We start from the raw sequence: 17,736 nt of genomic DNA, 5'->3' as shown, positions 1-17,736 counted from the left end.
TTGTATCTGTTGCCTTTTCCCCTCTCTATCACTCTCTGGTTTGTATCTGTTGCCTTCTCCCCTCTCTATCACTCTCTGGTTTTTGTATCTATCACTCTCTGGTTTGTATTGCCTTTTCCCCTCTCTATCACTCTCTGGTTTCACTCTCTGGTTTGTATCTGTTGCCTTTTCCCCTCTCTATCACTCTCTGGTTTGTATCTGTTGCCTTTTCCCCTCTCTATCACTCTCTGGTTTGTATCTGTTGCCTTTTCCCCTCTCTATCACTCTCTGGTTTGTATCTGTTGCCTTTTCCCCTCTCTATCACTCTCTGGTTTGTATCTGTTGCCTTCTCCCCTCTCTATCACTCTCTGGTTTGTATCTGTTGCCTTTTCCCCTCTCTATCACTCTCTGGTTTGTATCTGTTGCCTTTTCCCCTCTCTATCACTCTCTGGTTTGTATCTGTTGCCTTCTCCCCTCTCTATCACTCTCTGGTTTGTATCTGTTGCCTTCTCCCCTCTCTATCACTCTCTGGTTTGTATCTGTTGCCTTCTCCCCTCTCTATCACTCTCTTATATTCTGTCTGAACTGGTAGTTCTCCCCTCCTCCTCAAAACAAAGTTTCCTTTCCATTCCTGTCCTATTTTTTTTAAAGTATCTGTCCTGTGCGTGCTCTCACTCATAGTGCGTGTCTGTGTGTGCGTGTGTGTGTCTTACGCTTGCCTGTGGAGCACAGCCCACCCAAACCCCCTCCAAACATCAGACTTGGGTCATTGTCACCCAGGGGCACATGCTCCAGCCAAAATAAAGAAATAATAAAACCCCCTGAAGGGTTATAGAATGACGCATCTGCTGTCCACCATACTTTAGCGTTTCTATTTCAACCACAAGGCTTCGTAAAATAAGAAGCTTGCAACTTGTGCTACAGTCCTATCCCTCTGTCTGTATAGCATATGCACATTAGGGTCATAGTAAGATAACGCTGGTGCGGTATTGACATGTGCCCCACCTATTAAGTAACTATCCGACTCCCCCCTGCCCAAGATCCCCCACCTCTCCTTCTTCCCATCTCTCCTCCCGCTCGCTGCCCCTCCCCCTTTCTCTACCTGTCCTCCTCTTCCTCCTTCTCTCCTCTCTGTCCTCCCCCTCTCCCCTACTCTCTCCTCTCTCTCTCTACTCCCTTCTCTCCTCTCCGTCCTCCCCCTCTCCTCTTCCCCCTTCTCTCCTCTCCGTCCTCCCCCTCTCCTCTCCCCTACTCTCTCCTCTCTCTCTACCCCATTCTCTCCTCTCCGTCCTCCCCCTCTCCTCTTCCCCCTTCTCTCCTCTCCGTCCTCCCCCTCTCCTCTCCCCTACTCTCTCCTCTCTCTCTACCACCTTCTCTCCTCTCTGTCCTCCCCCTCTCCTCTTCCCCCTTCTCTCCTCTCCGTCCTCCCCCTCTCCTCTTCCCCTTTCTCTCCTCTCTGTCCTCCCCCTCTCCTCTCCCCTACTCTCTCCTCTCTCTCTACCCCATTCTCTCCTCTCCGTCCTCCCCCTCTCCCCTAATCTCCTCTCTCTCTCTACCCCCTTCCCTGGCGCTTGCAGACGCATGATGGTTTGGTTTGCCTGTGTATAGTCATGCTCATTGGGGAGAGGGGTAGACGTACAGTAACGTTAGTGTGCTCTTAACACCTGCATGCCAAGGCATTGTGCATGTATGCTTAATACTAGGGGTTGATTGTCTATTGCCCGAGGCTTGTGCCACGTTCATCAGTAGAGTACTAAGATTGCAAAATATGAAGGTGCCTTCCTTTTCAGACTTCCAGACAGCTTGGTAAGCAAGATGATTCCCTGCGGGTTATAGTACATTTGCAGTGTAAGCTGGTTTGTCATGTGGTTTCAGAGCTACATGATATCATCAGGTAACAATCCCCTGTTGAATCAGATGAGTGGGCTGCTCTTCAACACACAGAGAGAGAGAGAGAGAGAGAGAGAGAGAGAGAGAGAGAGAGAGAGAGAGAGAGAGAGAGAGAGAGAGAGAGAGAGAGAGAGAGAGAGAGAGAGAGAGAGAGAGAGAGAGAGAGAGAGAGAGAGAGAGAGACGACAGATCGAGAAACGACAGATCGAGAAACGACAGATCGAGAAACGACAGATCTATTATTCAGTTTGGCTGCAACTCCACTGTGACGCGAATGAATTTACAAAGGAAGGAGGGGAGAGAGACTGCTGCCTTATGTAACATATTAGCTGGGGTGTCATTAACATTTAATAGACTGATGTGATGTGGTCCGTGGCGGTGCTATGGCCGTATGTTCAGTACAAAGAACCCTCCCAGGCATTACCCTAACACCAGTGGTGTAAATTACCTAAATAACAATAATACTTGAAAGTACTACTTAATAAGTAGCTTTTTGGGGTATCTGTACTTTGCTTTAGTATTTATATTTTTGACAACTTTTACTTCACTACATTCCTAAAGAAAAGTATGTACTTTTTACTCCATGCATTTTTCGTAATACAACAAAGTACTCATTACATTTTGAATGCTTAGCATGACAGGAAAATTGTCAAATTCCCGCACTTATCAAGAGAACATCCCTGATCATCCCTCCTGCCTCTGATCTGGCGGACTCACTAAACACACATGCTTCATTTGTAAATGTGTTGGAGCATGCCCCCTGGCTCTTCTTAAATTTAAAAAACAAGAAAATGATGCTGTCTGATTTGCTTTATATAAGGAAATTGAAATTATATATACTTTTACTTTTGAGACTTAAGTATATTTTAGCAATTACATTTACTTTTGATACAGTACTTAAGTATATTTACATTTACATTTACATTTAAGTCATTTAGCAGACGCTCTTATCCAGAGCGACTTACAAACTGGTGCATTCACCTTATGACATCCAGTGGAACAGCCACTTTACAATAGTGCATCTAAATCTTTTAAGGGGGGTGAGAAGGATTACTTATCCTATCCTAGGTATTCCTTATTTAAAACCAAATACTTTAAGACTTTTTTCATTTTCAATGAAGGTATCTTTACTTTTACTCAAGTTTGACAATTGGGTACTTTTTCCACCCCTGCCTAACACACAGCAGTCTAACACACAGCTGCCTCTCTCAGGAACACTGTCTGGACATACAGTACTGGAGTGGTACTACATAATTAGCAAAAAGGGTTCCATATAGTATCAGAAAGGGTTATTTGGCTTGTAAAGATAGCAGACCCCTTTGGGGTACTATATAGAATCCCCTTTTAAAAGGTTATATAAAGAACCATGCTCTGAAGGTTCTATATACAGTAGAATGTTTATGATGCTATAATGAACCATTTTCTGAACTGCAAATAACCATTTAAGGGTTCTAAGGGTTCTTTGAGTGATCATGGTTCCACCTTCAGAAGGTATTCAGACCCCTTGACTTTTCCCAAATTTTGTTACGTTACAGCCTTATTCTAAAATGGCTAAAATTATTTTTCCCCCTCAGCAATCTATACTAAATAACCCATAATGAAAGTATTCAGTATTCAGGCCCTTTGCTATTAGACTCGAATTTGAGCTCAGGTGCATCCTGTTTCCATTGATCATCCTTGAGATGTTTCTACAAGTCCACTTGTGGTAAATTAAATTGATTGGACGTGTTTTTGAAGGGCACACACCTGTCTATATAATGTTCCACAGTTGACACTGCATGTCAGAGAAAAAAACACGCCATGAGGTCAAAGGAATTGTCCGTAGAGCTCAGAGACAGGATTGTGTCGAGGCACAGATTTGGGGAAGGGTACCAAAAAAATGTCTGCAACATTGAATGTCCCCAAGAAAATGGAAGATGTTTGGAACCACCAAGAATCTGGCCGCCCAGCCAAACTGAGCAATCCGGGGAGAAGGGCCTTGGTGAGGCAGGTGACCAAGAAGATGATGGTCACTCTGACAGAGCTCCAGAGTTCCTCTGTGGAGATGGGAGAACCTTCCAGAAAGACAACCATCTCTGCAGCACTTCACCAATCAGGCCTTTTTGGTAGATTGGCCAGACGGAAGTGTCTCATTAAAAGGCACATGACAGCCCGCTTGGAGTTTGCCAAAAGGCACCTAAAGACTCTCAGACCATGAGAAACAAGAGTTTCTGGTCTGATGAAAGCAAGATTGAATTCTTTGGCCTGAATGCCAAGCGTCACTTCTGGAGGAAACCTGGCAGCATCATGCTTGTGGGTACGTTTTTCAGCGGCAGGGACTGGGAGACTAGTCAGGATCGAGGCAAAGATGATCAGAGCAAAGTACAGAGAGATCCTTGATGAAAAGCTGCTCCAGAGCATTTCAGGACAAGTCTTTTAATGTCCTTGAGTGGCCCATCCAGAGCTCGGACTTAAACCAGAGATCAAACATCTCTGGAGAGACCTAAAAATATTCTACTGGTCAAAAATTTGAGAACACCTACTCATTCAAGGTTTTTTCTTTATTTTTGCTATTTTCTACATTGTAGAAAAATACTGAAGACATCAAAACTATGACATAACATGCATGGAATCATGTAGTCACCAAAAAAGTGTTAAACAAATCCAAATATATTTTATATTTGAGATTCTTCAAATAGCCACCCAAAAAGACCACAGCTTTGCACACTCTTGGCATTTTCTCAACCAGCTTCATGAGGTAGTCACCTGGAATGCATTTCAATAAATAGGTGTTCCTTCTTGAAAGTAAATTAGTGGAATTTTTTGATTTGTTAAACACTTTTTTGGTTACTACATGATTCCATATGTGTTATTTCATAGTTTTGATGTCTTCACTATTATTGTACAATGTATAAAATAGTAAAAATAGAGAAAAACCCTGGAATGAGTAGGTGTAGCTATACAGAGACACTCTCAATCCAACCTGACAGAGCTTGAGAGGATCTGCAGAGAAGAATGGGAGAATCTTCCCAAATACAGGTGTGCCAAGCTTGTCAAATCAAATCTAATTGTATTTGTCACATACACATGGTTAGCAGATGTTAATGTGAGTGTAGCAAAATGCTTGTGCTTCTAGTTCCGACAATGCAGTAATAACCAACAAGTAATCTAACTAACAATTCCAAAACTACTGTCTTATACACAGTGTAAGGGGATAAAGAATATGTACATAAGGATATATGAATGAGTGATGGTACAGAGCAGCATAGGCAAGATACAGTAGATGGTATCGAGTACAGTATATACATATGAGATGAGTATGTAAACAAAGTGGCATAGTTAAAGTGGCTAGTGATACATGTATTACATAAGGATGCAGTAGATGATATAGAGTACAGTATATACGTATACATATGAGATGAATAATGTAGGGTATGTAAACATTATATTAGGTAGCATTGTTTAAAGTGGCTAGTGATATATTTTACATCATTTCCCATCAATTCCCATTATTAAAGTGGCTGGAGTTGAGTCAGTGTGTTGGCAGCAGCCACTCAATGTTAGTGGTGGCTGTTTAACAGTCTGATGGCCTTGAGATAGAAGCTGTTTTTCAGTCTCTCGGTCCCAGCTTTGATGCACCTGTACTGACCTCGCCTTCTGGATGATAGCGGGGTGAACAGGCAGTGGCTCGGGTGGTTGTTGTCCTTGATGATCTTAATGGCCTTCCTGTAACATCGGGTGGTGTAGGTGTCCTGGAGGGCAGGTAGTTTGCCCCCGGTGATGCGTTGTGCAGACCTCACTACCCTCTGGAGAGCCTTACGGTTGTGGGCGGAGCAGTTGCCGTACCAGGCGGTGATACAGCCCGCCAGGATGCTCTCGATTGTGCATCTGTAGAAGTTTGTGAGTGCTTTTGGTGACAAGCCGAATTTCTTCAGCCTCCTGAGGTTGAAGAGGCGCTGCTGCGCCTTCTTCACAATGCTGTCTGTGTGAGTGGACCAATTCAGTTTGTCTGTGATGTGTATGCCGAGGAACTTAAAAATTACTACCCTCTCCACTACTGTTCCATCGATGTGGATAGGGGGGTGTTCCCTCTGCTGTTTCCTGAAGTCCACAATCATCTCCTTAGTTTTGTTGACGTTGAGTGTGAGGTTATTTTCCTGACACCACACTCCGAGGGCCCTCACCTCCTCCCTGTAGGCCGTCTCGTCTTTGTTGGTAATCAAGCCTACCACTGTTGTGTCGTCCACAAACTTGATGATTGAGTTGGAGGCGTGCGTGGCCACGCAGTCGTGGGTGAACAGGGAGTACAGGAGAGGGCTCAGAACGCACCCTTGTGGGGCCCCAGTGTTGAGGATCAGCGGGGTGGAGATGTTGTTGCCTACCCTCACCACCTGGGGGCGGCGCGTCAGGAAGTCCACTATCCAGTTGCACAGGGCGGGGTCGAGCTTGATGACGAGCTTGGAGGGTACTATGGTGTTGAATGCCGAGCTGTAGTCGATGAACAGCATTCTCACATAGGTATTCCTCTTGTCCAGATGGGTTAGGGCAGTGTGCAGTGTGGTTGAGATTGCATCATCTGTGGACCTATTTGGGCGGTAAGCAAATTGGAGTGGGTCTAGGGTGTCAGGTAGGGTGGAGGTGATATGGTCCTTGACTAGTCTCTCAAAGCACTTCATGATGACGGAAGTGAGTGCTACGGGGCGGTAGTCGTTTAGCTCAGTTACCTTAGCTTTCTTGGGAACAGGAACAATGGTGGCCCTCTTGAAGCATGTGGGAACAGCAGACTGGTATAGGGATTGATTGATATGTCCGTAAACACACCGGCCAGCTGGTCTGCGCATGCTCTGAGGGCGCGGCTGGGGATGCCGTCTGGGTCTGCAGCCTTGCGAGGGTTAACACGTTTAAATGTTTTACTCACCTCGGCTGCAGTGAAGGAGAGACTGCATGTTTTCGTTGCAGGCCGTGTCAGTTATTTAGTCTGCCTGGGAGCAAGACATCCTGGTCCGTGACTGGGCTGGTTTTCTTCTTGTAGTCCGTGATTTACTGTAGACCCTGCCACATACCTCTTGTGTCTGAGCCGTTGAATTTAGATTCTACTTTGTCTCTATACTGACGCTTAGCTTGTTTGATAGCCTTGCAGAGGGAATAGCTGCACTGTTTGTATTCGGTCATGTTACCAGTCACCTTGCCCTGATTAAAAGCAGTGGTTCGCGCTTTCAGTTTCACGCGAATGCTGCCATCAATCCACGGTTTCTGGTTAGGGAATGTTTAATCGTTGCTATGGGAACGACATCTTCAACGCACGTTCTAATGAACTTGCACATCGAATCAGCGTATTCGTCAATGTTGTTATCTGACGCAATACGAAACATATCCCAGTCCACGAGATGGAAGCAGTCTTGGAGTGTGGAATCAGCTTGGTCGGACCAGCGTTGGACAGACCTCAGCATGGGAGCTTCTTGTTTTAGTTTCTGTCTGTAGGCAGGGATCAGCAAAATGGAGTCGTGGTCAGCTTTTCCGAAAGGAGGGCGGGGCAGGGCCTTATATGCGTCGCGGAAGTTAGAATAACAATGATCCAACGTTTTTCCCGCCCTTCAATCGATATGCTGATACAATTTAGGGAGTCTTTTTTTCAGATTAGCCTTGTTAAAATCCCCCGCTACAATGAATGCAGCCTCGGGATGTATGGATTCCAGTTTGCAAAGAGTCAAATAAAGTTCATTCAGAGCCATCGATGTGTCTGCTTGGGGGGGAATATATACGTCTGTGATTATAATCGAAGAGAATTCTCTTGGTAGATAATGCGGTCGACATTTGATTGTGAGGAATTCTAAATCAGGTGAACAGAAGGATTTGAGTTCCTGTATGTTTCTGTGATCACACCACGTCTCGTTAGCCATAAGGCATATGCCCCCGCCCCTCTTCTTACCAGAAAGATGTTTGTTTCTGTCGGCGCGATGCGTGGAGAAACCCGCTGGCTGCACCACCTCCGATAGCGTCTCTCCAGTGAGCCATTTTTTCGTGAAGCAAAGAACGTTACAGTCTCTGATGTCCCTCTGGAATGCTACCCTTGCTCGGATTTCATCAACCTTGTTGTCAAGAGACTGGACATTGGCGAGAAGAATACTAGGGAGTGGTGCACGATGTGCCCGTCTCCGGAGTCTGACCAGAAGACCGCCTCGTTTCCCTCTTTTACGGAGTCGTTTTTTGGGGTCGCCGGCTGGGATCCATTCCGTTGTCCTGGTTGAAAGGCAGAACACAGGATCTGCTTCGCGAAAATCATATTCTTGGTCGTACTGATGGTGAGTTGACGCTGATCTTATATTCAGTAGTTCTTCTCGACTGTATGTAATGAAACCTAAGATGACCTGGGGTACCAATGTAAGAAATAACACGTAAAAAAAAAAAAAAAACTGCATAGTTTCCTAGGAACGCGAAGCGAGGCGGCCATCTCTGTCGGCGCCGGAAGTCAGAGCGTCATACTCAAGAAGACTCGATGCTGTAATCGCTGCCAAAGGTGCTTCAACAAAGTACTGAGTAAAGGGTCTGAATACTTATGTAAATGACATATTTCTGTTTTCTTCTAAATTGGCAAAAATGTCTATAAACCTGTTTTTGCTTTGTCATTATGGGGTAATAGTGTGTTGATTAATGAGGGGGGAAACGATATAATCAATTTTAAAATAAGGCCGTAACGTAACAAAATGTGGAAAAAGTTAAGGGGTAGAACCATCACCCTTATAAAAGAACCCTTGAAGAACCCTCTCTTGAAGTAACTCTGTGTGTAGTATTTCCAGTGGTACCGGAACAGTCCTTCAGAGAGATGAGAAACTCAATATACAGTAGGATCACTGTTTGCTGCCATCAAAGACTGAGCTTATATTGGGTCTTTGACGTCAAAAACCATGTTGTTTTATAAGTAAGCTTCAATAACACATCATGACAACAGTGAGCGAACTGACATTGGTCGTCTTTTTCAGCTCCAGTTGTACATTTGGATGTTTGTATTCACTCTCCTTTAACTGACTATGGAGAACACATGGAATGGGGAAATGTGTAATGTACTGCAGATGTGAGGTTACAGGAAATTATAGGGGACACTCGGTTGTTCTTTAATATCTGCTGCACTCACATCAGGACACTTTCTGCTGCGCTCCCCTCAGTACTATCTCTGCTGCACAACCCTCAGTACTCTAGCTCTGCCGCACTCCCCTCAATACTATCTCTGCTGCACTCCCCTCAATACTATCTCTGCTGCACTCCCCTCAGTACTATCTCTGCTGCACAACCCTCAGTACTCTAGCTCTGCCGCACTCCCCTCAGTACTATCTCTGCTGCACAACCCTCAGTACTATCTCTGCTGCACTCCCCTCAGGACTCTAGCTCTGCCGCACTCCCCTCAGTACTATTTGTGCTGCACAACCCTCAGTACTATCTCTGCTGGATTCCCCTCAGTACTATCTCTGCTGCACTCCCCTCAATACTATCTCTTCTGCACTCCCCTCAATACTATCTCTTCTGCACTCCCCTCAGTACTATCTCTGCTGCACTCCCATCAGTACTCTTTCTGCCGCCCTCATATCAGTACTCTTTCTGCCACACTCACATCAGTACTCTCGCTCTGCCTCACTCACATCAGTACTAGCTCTGCTGCACTCCCCTCAGTACTATCTCTGCTGCACTCCCCTCAGTACTCTCGCTCTGCTGCACTAACATCAGACCTCTCGCTCTGCCGCACTCACACCAGTTCTATCTCTGCTGCACTCACCTCAGTACTATCTCTGCTGCACTCACCTCAGTACTATCTCTGCTCCACTCCCCTCAGTACTGTCTCTGCTGCACTCACACCAGTTCTATCTCTGCTGCACTCACCTCAGTACTATCTCTGCTGCACTCACCTCAGTACTATCTCTGCTCCACTCCCCTCAGTACTGTCTCTGCTGCACTCACACCAGTACTATCTCTGCTGCACTCCCCTCAGTACTATCTCTGCTGCACTCCCCTCAGTACTATCTCTGCTGCACTCCCCTCAGTACTTTCTCTGCTGCACTCACATCAGCACTCTCTGCTGCACTCCCTTCAGTACTATGTCTGCTGCACTTACCTCAGTACTATTTCTGCTGCACTTACCTCAGTACTATCTCTGCTGCACTTACCTCAGTACTATCTCTACCTAATCCCACGGTGATCCCCATCACAACGCTGTATTACACACACTTGCTTCACAGAACAACACATCAGTAGCCAGTATCACATCTGCTGCACTATCAGACTCTATCAGACTCACCAAGGGCATAGGATCAGAGGGATATACAGTACCCACAGGGTCAGGTAGGGAGGCAGCCACTCTTCCCTAGCCCCAGTCCACTAGACCCCTCAGCCATAAAGCCCTCGTCGACACAGCCGGTCTGTCAAGCTGTCTGTTTCTCTGTCTCCTATCTCCTTTCCATCATTATAACCCCCTACTTTTCTCTCTCTCTCTCTCTCTCTCTCTCTCTCTCTCTCTCTCTCTCTCTCTCTCTCTCTCTCTCTCTCTCTCTCTCTCCCGTCCCATGTTCTCTTTACCTCTCTCCATCTCTCCCTCTATTTCTCTCCTTCCTGCTGTTTCTCCACTCTAGATGAAAAGTCGTGCCCAGGGGGCTGATCTGTGTACACATCCCATCCATATTTCAGTGGTTTGTGTTGATCCTCCCCAACTCCACACTAAAGTCAATACCAGGGATCCCCAGCTGGCGGCTCGCGGGTGCTTTTATTTGGCCCCCCATGTTTTCTGAGCAAAAAAATGAATAAATCAGCTCCAAGTGATTTTTTGTTCCCAAGTATTCCCACGCATAATAAAGAGACACGTGATTGTATACAAATGTAAGCAGGCTTTGAAATGATTGTTTTAGTCAAATATTAGATCCGTTTGGGCTTCTTGAGGTCAATTTGCAGTCTACCAATTATTTGTAATGATGCTCCAGCCCCCGACCATCTGCTCATGTAAAAATTGTCCCACGGCTGCATCTAGTTGATGATCCCTGCCCTATACAGACCCAAACCGGGCCCCTCTATTTACCGGCTATACTATAGAATGTATGGAGCACTCAGCAGGCTGCGCAAAGAAGCCAGTAATCATGACGAGTCCATGTCATAACTCTGTCACTGTGTTCTATTGCCCTTGTCACTGCCGAGTCGTCCTCCTTTCCCCCATCAATCACCTCTTCCAGTCGTTGTGTCCCTCTGGGTTGAGGTTTGAACAGTTCCCCCCCTTTCTTAATGTGACCACCGAGGTGAATATTGTTTCTGTGTCTGTAGAGTACAGAGGGGTATGTGTTAGGGAGGCAACATTTGGCGCAACACCCTCCCGTACCGCTTTACATTCAGACATACTCTGGCCTGTCAGTTACTGTCAGTGTCTTATTGACAAACTAAGCTGTCAGTGGAGCACTGAGCCGTGGAGGTGGGGATGGAGACACGATAAGAGCTAACACACTCATCTATTTCCTTCACCAGCCCCCCACCCAGCTATCCAAATGTGTAATGCGTTACTGCCATTCGCAAGACTGACGACGTGCAGTAATTGCATTTCAGCAGAACAGTGTGTGAGTGTGTCATAACTGCGTATCCCACCATGCCTTTCCCTGGGTCCCGTTCGTTCCCCAGCTTCAATGTTGACGAGAGCCAAACAAAAGGGCCCTTGAAGCACGAGCACACACACTCCGACAACACTGCGTGTTAATACTCTTTCTCGCTCTCTGCGAAAGCAGCTATTTGTGTGTGGAACATGAATAAATGATGTTTATGATAGTGTGTGTTTGGGCCCTGCAGAGGAGGCAGGCTGTGCTGTGGTGGAGGCAGCCAGCTAACATTTTCTCAATGTCACATCAACGCTGACTTAATAAGGGGGCTGACATGCACTGTGACTGGGATATTACATGATCTCCTCAATGCACTTACAAGAGGATAAGGAGGTAGTGTGAGATTCAAGGAGAGCACACAGTGTGTACAATGCATCCTCTGTGTGTGTGTGTGTGTGTGTGTGTGTGTGTGTGTGTGTGTGTGTGCGTGTGCTTGTGCGTGTGCGCGTGCGTGCGTGTGCGACTTGGTCCAAGCACACCAAGACAGTCGTGAAGAGGGCATGATAAAACTTATTCCCCCTCAGGAGACTGAAAAGATTTGGCAATGGGTCTCAGATCCTCAAAAGGTTCTACAGCTGCACCATCGAGAGCATCCTGGTTGCATCACTGCCTGGCATGGCAACTGCTCATCCTCCGACCACAAGGCACTACAGAGGGTAGTGCGTACAGCCCAGTACTTCACTGGGGCCAAGCTTCCTGCCACTCAGGACCTCTATACCAGGCGGTGTCAGAAGAAGGTCCTAAAAATTGTCAAAGACTTCAGCCACCCTAGACATAGACTGTTCTCTCTGCTACCGCAAGGCAAGCGGTACTGGAGCGCCAAGTCTATGTCCAAGAGGCTTATAAACAGCTTCTACCCCCAACCCATAAGACTACTGAACAGAACATCTAATCAAATGACTACCCAGACTACTTGCATTGCCCCCCCTTTAGACTGCTGCTACTCTTTGTTATTATCTATGCATAAGACACTTTAATAACTCTATCCACATGTACACTACCGATCAGTTTTGGGTCACTTAGAAATGTCCTTGTTTTTTAAAGAAAATCACATTTTCTGCCCATTAAAATAACATAAAATTGATCAGAAATACAGTGTAGACATTGTTAATGTTGTTAATGACTATTGTAGCTGGAAACGGCAGATGTTTTTTATAGAATATGTACATAGGCGTACAGAGGCCCTTTATCAGCAACCATCACTCCTGTGTTCCAATGTCACGTTGTGTTAGCTAATCCAAGTTTATCATTTTAAAAGGCTAATTGATCATTAGAAAACCCTTTTGCAATTATGCTAGCACAGCTAAGGTGGGGCTTTTCCTAGCAGAGACTTATAAATGACCTGGAGCCAGTGCATTTGTCGACGAATATGAAGCGAGGGCCAGCCAACGAGAGCCTACAGGTCGCAGTGGTGGGTAGTATATGGGGCTTTGGTGACAAAATTTGCTGAGTAGAGTGTTGGGGGCTATTTTGTCAATTACATCACCGAAGTCAAGGATCGGGTAGGATAGCCAGTTTTACGAGGGTATGTTTAGCAGCATGAGTGAAGGGGGCTTTGTTGCGAAATAGGAAGCTGATTCTATTCTATATGTTGTTGTCCACATATTCTAAGTCAGAACTGTTGGGTGCGGGCAGCGATCGGTTGAAAAGCATGCATTTAGTTTTACTAACATTTGAGAACAGTTTACAACATTAATAATGTCAACACTGTACAAGGACATTTCTATGTGACCCCAAACTTTTGAACGGCAGTGTATATATTACCTCCATAACCCCGACTAACCGGTGTCCACTCACATTGACTCTGTACCGGTACCCACTGTATATAGCCTGTAAGGTCTACCAGTTGTATTCGGCGCATGTGACAAATAAAATTGTATCTGATTTGATTTAAACTTTGTGATCTAATCAGCACCCTTCACACTGATTCCCAGCACTACTGTAACAGTCATGCGTGTAGTGTAGTTTGCATGTCTGACTGCTACCTTCTAAGATCGTGCTTACTCTCTATGGCAGTAACACACACAAACACCGAAACACACACAGATTATCTCACACTTCCATTACATCGACTTAACATTTTTTACAGCACCTCTGGGCAGCAATCTCCAAGGACGAGTATAAATATCCTGAAATTGTGTAAGACAACCATAACAACAACAACATCAACCAGTGAGTACCACTGCAGGGCCCAGGGAGGAAGTGAAGTGGAGTCAAGTCACCTGGGCCATTAGCTTCCATCATGTGCTGTTTAATTAGCACTTCACTCCCATTCTGCCCATCCTCTCCCCTCCCCTCCGCTCCTCTCCCCCTCTCTCGTTCTCCGCCAGACAGACTGCTGATGAGTGAAGGAACAAATGACTGGAACTCTTCACTGAGAGATCTTCGGATCCTTTGAGTGACTGAGGCTCCACAGCTTGTCATTGGGAGGGAGAGAGGAGGATGTCTGGCAGTGACTGGAGCGGCTCTGTAGACAGATTGATGTGTTTGTTGGTATTTGTGGATCGATAGGCAAAGCATCTTAATGTCCTTTTTGTTGTTGCTCATGGATCAATGGGTTTTACTGTGGGACCTTTTCCTGCTCTCTCTCTTTCTCCTCCAACACCCCTCCCCGGAGCAGACTTTATGTTCCCTTCCTTACACTTGTTAATTGCAATCGGGTGTGTCAAAGCCAGGCTCGGACAAAAAACCTGCACACACTGCAGCCCTCGAGGACCTGAGTTGTAGTTGCCCAACCCTGCCCTAGAGAGACAACTGAGGGTGTACTTACTTCCAAACACCAGCCTCGGTCACATCTCGTTCCCCTGCGCTCAGATCCCAACATTTCCTGTGACCCCCCCTCTCAACGCAGGCGCCGCTACACTGATTCAGAACACACTCCCATGATCCTCTCTGCTGTCTGACCCAGATCTGTACCCCAACCGCCCTCCATTAAACCCTGAGGAGACGCATTACATCCTTAACAAGGTACAGCTAGCCTGCCAATTCCCTTTGGGTAGGAACACTGTTGAGCTTGGGAGTGCAATCCTGGAAAAAAAGTGTGCCCCTACAAAGGTGCCATTGTTCCCTATGGTGGAGTGACAGCCAGGAGGGTGTAGGTTTTCCTCCCAAGTGTAAACTAGTTTTAAGCTCTTTAAGCGGCGCGGGGATGCAAAATGCAGAGCCAGCGTGTTGTTAAAGGCCTAGTGGAGAGGCTGCTGACAGCTGAGGCGTGCACACACACTCCCCGAGGAGCACACGCACACACACTCCCCGAGGAGCACACGCACACACACTCCCCGAGGAGCACACGCACACACACTCCCAGAGGAGCACACGCACACACACTCCCTGAGGAACACACGCACACACACTCCCCGAGGAACACACGCACACACACTCCCTGAGGAACACACGCACACACACTCCCTGAGGAACACACGCACACACACTCCCTGAGGAACACACGCACACACACTCCCCGAGGAACACACGCACACACACTCCCTGAGGAACACACGCACACACACTCCCCGAGGAACACACGCACACACACTCCCCGAGGAGCACACGCACACACACTCCCCGAGGAACACACGCACACACACTCCCCGAGGAACACACGCACACACACTCCCCGAGGAGCACACGCACACACACTCCCAGAGGAACACACGCACACACACTCCCCGAGGAACACACGCACACACACTCCCCGAGGAGCACACGCACACACACTCCCCGAGGAGCACACGCACACACACTCCCCGAGGAACACACGCACACACACTCCCCGAGGAACACACGCACACACACTCCCAGAGGAACACACGCACACACACTCCCCGAGGAACACACGCACACACACTCCCCGAGGAACACACGCACACACACTCCCAGAGGAACACACGCACACACACTCCCAGAGGAACACACGCACACACACTCCCCGAGGAACACACGCACACACACTCCCCGAGGAACACACGCACACACACTCCCAGAGGAACACACGCACACACACTCCCCGAGGAACACACGCACACACACTCCCAGAGGAACACACGCACACACACTCCCCGAGGAACACACGCACACACACTCCCAGAGGAACACACGCACAGCACGACTGACAAGAGAGGTCCCCATGAAATATGTCAGGGCTCGCTCCCGTAAATCTTCAGCTGTCAACACTAGATGTCAACTCACTGACAATGATGACTTTTTCTCAAGTTTGATCTCTTCGTCTTGTAGACTGACACATGTATCATGTCAGGCACATACAGTATAGACGTGGTGGATAAATTGGATCTAATCCCATGAATGGGATGATGTATACCGAGTGTACTAAACATTAGGGTCACCTTCCTAATATTGAGTTGCACTCCCCTTTGCTCTCAGAACTTTCTCAATTCATCGGGGCATGGACTCGAATCTCCAATGCTTCCCACGGTTGTTTCATGTTCGCTGGATGTCCTTTGACCATTCTTGAAACTGTTTAGTGTGAAAACCCAAGCAGTGTTGCAGTTCATGACTCATTCAGTTCAAAGGCACTTACATATGTTGTCTAGCCCATTCACACTCATACACAATCCATGTCTCAATTATCTCTAGGCTTACAAAATCCTTCTTTAACCTGTCTCCTCCCCTTCATCTACACTGATTTGAAGTGGATTTAACAAGTGACATCAATAGGGGGATCATAGCTTTCACCTGGATTCACCTGCTCAGTCCATGTCATGGAACGAGCATGTTTTGTACACTCGGTGTATTCAGTATGTGGCTATATGGCTCTGGTCCACAGTATGGCAGCCGTAGAGGCCCAAAAAGCCATCTTGGGATCTTGAATCTTTGCCTTTTAAAGTTGCAATATGCCACTTTTTGGGCGACCCAACCAAATTCACATAGAAATGTGAGTTATAGATCTGTCGTTCTCTTTTAAATGCAAGTCTAATAAGCGGTAGATCTGTTTCATGTGAGATATTTTATGCTTCCCGTTCTTAAGTTTAGTTTTTGTGTCTTTTACTTTCGGTTTCGTGCACCAGCTTAGATGGTACAATGATTCTCTACACTATACATTGCTTGTTTTGTCACATAAACTGAAATTAGGCAAACCATTAGAATTTTAGCAACCAGGAAATGGCAGAGTGATTTTTGCATATTGCATCTTTAATCTCTGTGTCATGATGGTGACACAATTAGTCCACCTGGCCTACTGCATCCCAACCACTGAGGTATGATAAGAACTGGAGGCCGTGCCCAAGATGTCCGATTATTGTTTTCAAGGTAATCTACTCACGTTTGCATACGCCGATTCATGGACCGTCTATATCCTGGTTGCATCTGGTTTATATGGACCAACATCACATGTGCACTAGTACAGAGAGCAGCAAAGACGTTATCACGTCATCCAAAAACATTGCAGACATTGGATGAATACATAATGTTAATATCTTCGGCTGTGAGTGATGGAAACAAAAGCGGCCTCAGCAACTATTATTTCAATAATTCAATGGATGTTTTGTGCTAAAAGGTGATGACTAAAGTGGCTTATTTGAATTATTCTTTTTTTTTTAAATCTCACTTCTCCGCGGCCATCTATGGAAATTGTATTTTTGGGTGGGGCGTCAGTTATACTGCAGTACAGAAGCAAAACTGTAGGAGCAGTCGAAACCATGTTTCTCGACCAGAACCCTGACCCCTTGATCCAAACCAGCTGTTGATAGAGAGAGACAGGGCACTGAGTGGTTGGCTTGTTGCCAGCTCTGCACCACAGACATCCAGTTCCCTTTAAACCACTATGCACAGTGTCACTGCTGTGTTCTCTTAGGAGACCATACGCTGCCTTCATCCCCTGTGTACCCGCCCCATGAGAGCCAGTTAAAAGCTTTGTGTATGTATTAAACTGTGAGAGACACACAAAAAAACGACTCACGCTCTGTTTCACTTGTTGTCATTTCATCAGACCATTGGTCTCCAGTACGGTGCTGTGTCAGGCTGCTATTTGAGTCATCTGACAGGCCTGTCCCACTTCAACGTGTGGAAAAGTCATTTCACTCTGACTGTCCCGGCATTGATCAATAACCAGGCTCTCAACAGATCCATTTAAAAGTAATTTGTGCTGTTGTCTCGCCTCTGTCACTCTTTTTTTCCCTGGCTCGCTCAGCAATATGCTCTCATTTCCTGTCAAATGTTTACAAGAAAAGCAATATCTTGCTTTTCCGAATTCTTTTTCCGGCTTTTAGTGGACATGCTGCTGTGTGGAAGTCCTCATGAGAATGGGCTGTGT

The 17,736-nt window shown here is 46.4% G+C and overlaps 1 protein-coding gene across 4 annotated transcripts in view; it reads left to right on the top strand.

The window, feature by feature from the left end:
- Positions 1-17,736, top strand: part of LOC118377089 (fibroblast growth factor 13) — a 197,694-nt gene that overhangs the window by 94,641 nt on the left and 85,317 nt on the right. The window lies entirely within an intron of this gene.

Source organism: Oncorhynchus keta, chromosome 4, assembly GCF_023373465.1.
Source record: "Oncorhynchus keta strain PuntledgeMale-10-30-2019 chromosome 4, Oket_V2, whole genome shotgun sequence".
NCBI lineage: Eukaryota > Metazoa > Chordata > Actinopteri > Salmoniformes > Salmonidae > Oncorhynchus > Oncorhynchus keta.
Note: the sequence above shows the minus strand (reverse complement) of the source record. Positions and strands in the feature narration are given on the sequence as shown.